This window comes from Papio anubis, chromosome 11 (assembly GCF_008728515.1).
Source record: "Papio anubis isolate 15944 chromosome 11, Panubis1.0, whole genome shotgun sequence".
Lineage (NCBI taxonomy): Eukaryota > Metazoa > Chordata > Mammalia > Primates > Cercopithecidae > Papio > Papio anubis.
Window position 1 is genome coordinate 117561044 of NC_044986.1, and position 8151 is coordinate 117569194.

Below are 8151 nucleotides of genomic sequence, written 5' to 3' on the forward strand. Positions count from 1 at the left end.
AATAAAAGCATATCACAGTTGTATACCAGAGTTACATTACATGCAGAAAATATAAATGTGGCCGGGGTATTCCCATCTTAAATTATCAAATGGCATCCTATAAGTATTCAATTCAAATGGCATCCTGTAGGTATTCAATCCATGCTTTAATCTATAAGTACATTTCACAAATGTCTTCATGATACAACCATTTTCTGTCTCTCTGACATCATGTTCCATCTCTTTCTACTATCTCATTTTCCTACTTACGTGACTTTCTTTGCTTAAGTTTTTCACTTCATCCAGAAAGCCTTAACTAATTAATTTGTCTCTTACTTATCTCAAACACATATCAGACACTCCCAGCTGTTCACGAACCTGGCTGGATTAAGTGTCTCTTCTCTATACTCCTAGAATCATATATATATATATATATTTGTACTAAACATATATGTGTGTGTATGTGTGTTTGTGTGTATTACGCTAGGATAAATATATATGTGTGTTATATATATTATATATCACTCTTTAGTGATATATGTGTGCATATATATACATATATATAATTTATATATATATCACTTTTTCGTCACCAATCTCCTTCATAAGAATATACATTTTTTGACTTATAAAAAACAGGCTCTGTCATGCCTCATCTGAAAAGAAAGCAGCAGTATCTTTCATGCATGCTGTGAACTCATTTCACGCCTTTCCATAATGACAATAGAAAATTTGCAGAAAAGATTTTTGCAACTTTCAACAAAAGGTCACCTATATTAATATACAAGAGTCCTTTTGCATTTAAAGATCTCCTTCTGTGATCATTCATCCATTTAAGAAGCATCTGTAAAGGCCAGGCCCGATGCCTCATGCCTGTAATCCCAGCACTTTGTGAGGCCAATGTGGGTGGATTTCTTGAGCTCGGGAGGTCGAGACCAGCCTGGGTGACATGACGAAACCCCATCTCTACAAAAAAACGCAAAAATTAGCCAGGCATGGTGTACCTGTAGTCCCAGCTACTCAGGAGGCTGAGGTGGGAGAATCGTTGAATCTGGGAGGCAGAGATTTCAGTGAGCCATGGTCACACCACTGCACTCCAGCCTGGATGAGAATGATACCCTGTCTTAAGAAAAAAAAAAAAAAAAAAAAAAAAAGAAGAGGGTGGGGGGAAGCATTCGTTCAGCGGATGTTAAAGTAGTACATTATCCAAAATGAATAGGGAGACACAGTAGGAGTGTTATAGCAGAGATGAAGTGGTTTCCATATCAGAGATGGATAGGGAGACACAGTAGGAGTGTTATAGCAGAGACGAAGTCAACAGGCCGAAAAACTAAGAGTAACAAAAGCCACAGTCAACAGGCCGAAAAACTAAGAGTAACAAAAGCCTCTTCTCTTCTTAAGTCAATTCTATTTTCCTAGTATACCAGGTACCTTGGAGGAACTATTCTTAGAAATCCACAGCAGCACACTTGAAGACTGCCACTGGACTGAATTTTATTGCAGCAACTACTGCTCATCACTACAGAGTTATCGAAAAGGAGCACCATGAATAAAGTTCTTGTTGAACTGGAACTCGTTCAGTGAAAAGGGGAAGCTCCAAGACTGGTAGAAAAGCATCAATCAACAGTTCTGCACATTTTAATTCACAAAGGGGACTGAACCTAAGACAACAGATGTGGACAGACCTACAATGAAAAGGGTGGAGGCAGCAAGAGATAGTGGGCTCTTGGTCTAGGCTATGGAAAGATTTACGAAGGTCCAAAGCCGTTAGGAATGAAACAAGTTTGCCCTATCCGCATCCTTGGGCACCATCTATGCGCTGTGAAAGTCAGTCACCCCAGGAAACTAGTGTCACCAGTGTGATTTTTTCAGGAAAGTAAAATAGTCTGTGCTTAAAGAGACCCCTTTTAGAATTTCATTCTAAAACAGTCCCCCAGAGCGGTCCGTTACGGAACGCTTGACACTTCCCAAATCGACTAGCAGCACTTTCTCTTCCTCTGAGATTTGCATTATGACCTGGACATGTAGGATAAGTCAAGAGAGCTGGTTATGGCTACACGTTTCTTTTTCTAATGAATTTACAGCCAGCACATAACATTTTTTTGGATTGTTAACTACAGGCCCACAGCCTCTCCCCAGCCTCATTTATGCTATAATTATACATCCACTGACGTCATTCATCCCACATTGCTTCCCTGTAGCTACCTTGTCTTTCAACACCGCTGACTATTTCTGTTGTCTTCTGGTAGATCTTCCTGTCACTAGACCAATTACCACCATCTATTCAGCTTTTCCTTCCGACCCAATGGACTCCTTGTTCTCCCATCGATGACAGTCTTAGAAGGCAACAGCCAAACTGGCCGTTAGCTTCTGACCTCTCTATAGACAACCTTATTAAGGTAATTGCAAGGCTGGAAACAGCAGACACTAGGCCAATTACACCTGTCCCTGTCCCAATTCAGCCTGGGTTTAAATTACTCAGATGGGGTGGAGAGCATAATTTGGCTCAGCTGCATAACAACTTTTTCTCTATTCTTGTGAAATTCGGAGACAGACATTTCTCATTAGGCTTGTCATTAGGACATAATGGCCCAGTATTTCTTTAAATGACATAATTCTTTATCAAACAAACCAATGCACTATATTCATAGATAACTTTACCATGGTATTTTAAAGCAAGCCAATCTTTAAAATGTTACTCCTCAAAATATAGCAAGACATAAACTGAAAACAACATACTCAATGTTTTCCTCTGCAGTCATTTTTATACGAATGATATACATAGATGTATGTATCTAAAATGAATAAGTCTTTATAAATGTTATATTTGTACATGCTTAAATTTTTTAAATTATACATAGTTAAATCTATAAATGGATAGCTGTGGCATACACACATAATTATATTAAAAATATATATGTGCACATTATAGCTAAATGAATTCTTTTTTTAATTGCATTATATAAAACATTAAGAGACGGAAGCTTTTACATTCATTGTAAAACTAAATGTTGTTCATGTTGAGTATCCTAGTAATACCAAAGTCTTATAATATGCCCCATTAATTTAAATTGAAATTAATGGAATATATTCCTGTATTAATTTTAGTTAATTCTTAATAGAATGCCTTTATTTGCTTTCAAGTCCTATATTTCCAGAAGGGTTTCCCTACTTAAATTATCCTTGAAAAGAAATTTGAGATGTAGAGATGTTAGAGTTCTGAATTGGTTCAGTAATCCCATGAGTCTTATAGAGCTCTTTGAGGATGCTCCGAGTCCTGAAGCACATTCCTTCTAGACATAGGAATTCCTGGGACCCTAAATCAAAAAGCTTCTCCATTCTCGGTCCCGGAATCACTATTGGTTTTTCAGTCAGTCTTTTCTGCACTGTAAGTAGCCACTTAAGTTACGCTGAAAAGAACAATACCATGCTGCATAAACCCTCTGCTATCTTGAGTGGAAAGGCTTAGTCTCCATCATCCCAATGAGATATTAAAGTCAGAGTCCTTTTCTGGGCTCCAGAAATCTTTCCAGGATGAGCTAAGTAAGGTCTCCCCCAACCAAGAAATCAGAGCACAGCCTCATAATTTTACTATGGAGCATCTTTCCTCCGGGGCATGTGGTTCCCCCTTTACTGAGGTCCACCATTGCTTTTACATCTACTGGAGCTCTCATTCCTCGACTAAATCAGAGGTGAAGGTGGAAGCCACAGGGCTCTGTTCCCCTAACTCCATTACTGTTTCCTGGCTCTCAGGCTGTTTCCTAAATTGGGGGTGATAATCACGCCAAAAAGAGAGAGTCATTGTGAAATTGCGAGAAGTAAGTATTTACAATTCTTAGAGCTCCATGCCTCACTTATAATGGGAATCTGATACATTTTGGCATTCTACAGGGTTTGGAGTCAATCAGACCTAAGTTCAACTCGTGACTGCAAAATGGACAGATGGTAGAAACTTTGAGTCAGTCACCTAACTCTCTTTAGGAGTCAGTATTCAATGAGATACTGTATACAAAGTTGTTAGGACTCCCTTGATCCGCCCCAAGTTACCTCCCATTGGTTCCCACACTTTTATTTGTTTCCTCTTCCCTTTCATTCCTTCCTTAGATAATCAAGTCATAAACCTATCCATTGTGTAAGGACCACACATAGTCATATGGTTGCTGTATGATAAACGTATCTGATAGCAATAGCTTAAGCATACCCTCAGAATGACCCTGAATATGTACGGCAGATGTACCTGAATGTGTGTTCCAAGCCAGGGAATCCTGGAGTGGCCAACCCTGAATGAAATGTTCTTCATTCCTTGTCTGTAAAGAACATTTGAGCCCTTCTGCCTATCCAGTGGAACATAGGCCATACAGGGAATCGATTGAGGCCCTGAGTTTTGGGTTGGATGAAGGTTGCCAGGTGGAGGTCACTAAGGGGAGGATGTTAAATGAAAATGTTATATAGACTGCATGCTGTTTGCAAGTGGTGATGGTTTTCCTTCCCAGCCTGCTGCCACTGGACCGTAGGCAAGGTGGTTCTCCTATGCAGCCCGCTGCCACTGGACTCTCTGCCCTGTGTGTTAGCCCCTGATAAAGCTCTATGTCTCATTTGTTGGCTCTGGGTCTCTTCTTTCATGTCTTGAACCTGTGCCTTCTCTATGCAAGTTAGTAGAGACTCAAACAACAGTTGCATTTCCATTTCTTGGAGGAATGTCAGGTCTTCCTGCTCCCCTTGGTCGGTCTTTGATATGGTTTACCTGTGTCCCCACCCAAATCTCGTCTTGAATTGTAGCTCCCATAATTCCCATGTGTTGTGAGAGGAACCCAGTGGGAGATCATTGAAATGTGGGGACAAGTCTTTCCCGTGCTGTTCTCATGATAGTGAGTAAGTCTCATGAGATCTGATGGTTTTATAAAGAGGAGTTCGCCTGCACACGCTCTCTCTCTTTGCCTGCTGCCATACATGTAAGACACGACTTGCTCCACCTTGCCTTCAGCAATGATTGTGAGGCCTCCCCAGCCATATGGAACTGTGAGTCCATTAAACCTCTTTCTTTTGTAAATTGCACAGTCTCAGGTATGTCTTTATTAGCAGCGTGAAAGTGGGCTAACAGTCTTGCTCTGTGCTGCCTTGGCCATCTCTTTTTCCACATCTAAGATGTCCAACTTTGCAACTCCTGGTACCAGGTCCTGGCAAGCAATTGTCTCCTACAGCCGAGGTAATTTTCACTCACAAGGTCATCACTGATGAATCATTAGGTCACTTGGGTGAACACACTGACAGTGGCTTTTGTACTTTACAAACTTCCAGTGGAACTAAAGACATCATAGCGGATCACAGGGACTTCTATCCCTGTATTCACTCTCAGATTCTTCCAGAGCAAACTGGGGTCCACCTAGGAAACAAGACTCTTCCAAAGGCCTCTGGCCTCTCCCCCTTCTCACAAATTTCATTCAGTCCTTCCTTGTTAATGTCCTAAATCTGCTTGTTTTGAGTTTATGGAGATGCCTTTTCAACTCCAGTCAAACGACATTCTAGGAGCATGTCTGCTTTGGGATTTGTATACCAGTAGGCACCAAATAGGAGCAGTGACAGAGCTGTCTCAAAACCTCTGTGATTGTGGAGCATACAAAGCAGCGATTCTCAGTCACAGAGCACAGGCAGCTATTCTCAGCCAGAGAGCACCTCAGCATCTCTGGCGGGGCTCTTCAAAGCCCAAGTGGTTGAGTCCCATTGCAAGTCCTGGTTCAGTCCATGTGAAGTGGGGCCTGAAGATGCACATTTCTAAAAGTTTCCAGATGGTGTCAGTGCTGTGGTTCAGGAGTTGCTGTTGGAGAACCGCTGATATAAAGCATGAGGGATCTTTGTTACCCTCCCTTCGTTATATGGTTTCTCCTCTGAGTCTCTCTGCTGCTTTGGTGCTTCAGAACATAAGGAAGGCCAAAACCTTGTTGCTATGAAAAGGCTGTTTCTTGGATACCACTTGTTTCTGCTTTGAGTGGCATTAAGTCCTGCTCGAGGCCTGGGGGTGTACAAGAAGAAAGGAAGGGAGAGAACAGCAAAAATTATGAAATGTGCCTCGGACTTTATAAAGCAGTGGATAAGACTTCATGGATAGCAACATTTACACAAATTCAAACTTATTTCCCTAAACCCAGGCTGAAAATAAACACAAAGGATTGGAGGAGAGGGAAAGTCATTTTTCCTTTAACCCAACAAAGTACACTATGTTTTTTAAATCCTCTCTCTCTTTTAGATGAACAACACAGGATTGCCTGGCCAGAGCTTGTCATCTGTGCTTATCTCATCTGGGCTGTCTATAATTAGATTGCAAGCCCCTTTGGGCAGTAGCTGTGGAGCTATAATCAGATTTTGTACAGTGCCTGGCACAGTCTCTTAACCAGAAAGAGGGTGTTCAATAAATATTTATTGATGATGATTATCTTTACTTCTTCAGGAAACTCAGGCAATTCTAGGCCACTCTACTTAGTTGAATGATAATGGAATTGATAAACTATCATGGGAGGAGAAGCAGGTCTGGTAGATTTCTGAAAGCCAACCCACCATCAGATATTCAAAATAGGGAGGTATCATTTAGTACCCTAGGGGAATTAGAGGTTTAATGCACTACTTTATGCCAAATGTTTAAGAGTGACCTGAGCACTGGAAAAGAGGAAATACCATAAACCAGGACGTACAAATGACCTGTCCGGCACTTCCCTTTAGGGATGCTGAAGTTTCTAATATTAGAGATTTTTCTCTTCCTCTATCCAAATTTCCAGTAAGTTGAATAAATTGATCTACACGGTAAACACTACTTTGATTTTTGTCAACCATGGTCATCCACCAGATGACTTTTCTTTGTTAAAAATCATGCAACTGACATAACTTAAAACATGATACATGTTTGGCTGCCACAGTCAAAATCAAGGCTGACACAAGCAGTGAAGTAATTGGGGATTTTTTTTTTTTTACATTCAAAAAGAGAAAAAAAGTTTAACGGCTCCTGAAATGCCTCCAAAAGACATGTGTCTAATTAAAAACACACGTACAACCAGTAAAAGAGCAGGTGCTATGTCACTTACTGGGGGAAGTGAGACAAGAAATTCCAGGATACAGAAAAACCTGAAAGACTTCTTTTTTCTAGGCATACTTAGGTGCAAAAGAAGGCTGCACCTAAAAGGTACACCCAGGAAAGATAACAACTGCATCAAGGCATACACTCTTGATTGTTAGGTCAGCTCAGCCACTGAGAATATTTGGCTGTCTTCCTGATACTCTATTGGCAAGACCTCTGGTAAGCAGCAGATTTTGTGAGCCTTTACCCTACTCTTCAATGCAAATATGGGGTTAAAGAAATACATTGTGTAAGAGGTAAAAGGGTGAGAGACAGAGACAGAGAATAAGGAGTTCAAGAAGAAAGCGGTGAGATTGCCCAACGTGAGCTTGTCCGTTCAATACATTGTTTGGAGAAGACATAATTCATTGTTTCTTGCAGATGATTCCTCTGGAATTCTTTTCTTGGCTTCTAAGCCTCCGTCACCTCATGACCTTAAATATTTCACTTACCGCCTCGTTCCTTTGCCTTTGTGCCTTGCTCCCCTCTTGCATACATGGAGCTTCTGTTGATTGAAAAATGGAGCTATGTGGCCATTCAGACAATGATGACACTTCACCTGGATCTGTCTCACCAGAGCTAAGGTTCAAGCGTCCATTACCTTTCATCTATTTAGCACAAAGAAAGGTTTGCTCCCATAGTTAGGGATGTGGTGTTCTGGCGATTTTTCTCTTGTGTTTGATCTCTTCCTGTACATTTGGAACAAGAGAGTTAAAAGTCCATCCAATGACTTATATGGGAATGGAATTTTGGCTTTCATACACTGCCTTGAGTTTCTGGGAAGTGGAGTTTAACACCCTAGGGGCTAAACTTCTCTTTCTTTCTTTCTTTCTTTCTTTCTTTCTTTCTTTCTTTCTTTCTTTCTTTCTTTCTTTCTTTCCTTTTTTTCTTTTTCTTCTTTCTTCTTTCTTTCTTTCTTTCTTTCCTTTTTTTTTCTTTTTCTTCTTTCTTCTTTCTTTCTTTCTTTCTTTCTTTCTTTCTTTCTTTCTTTCTTTCTTTCTTTCTTTCTTTCTTTCTCTCTCTCTCTCTCTCTCTCTCTTTCTTTCTTTTTCAAAGCCCTGCCCTGT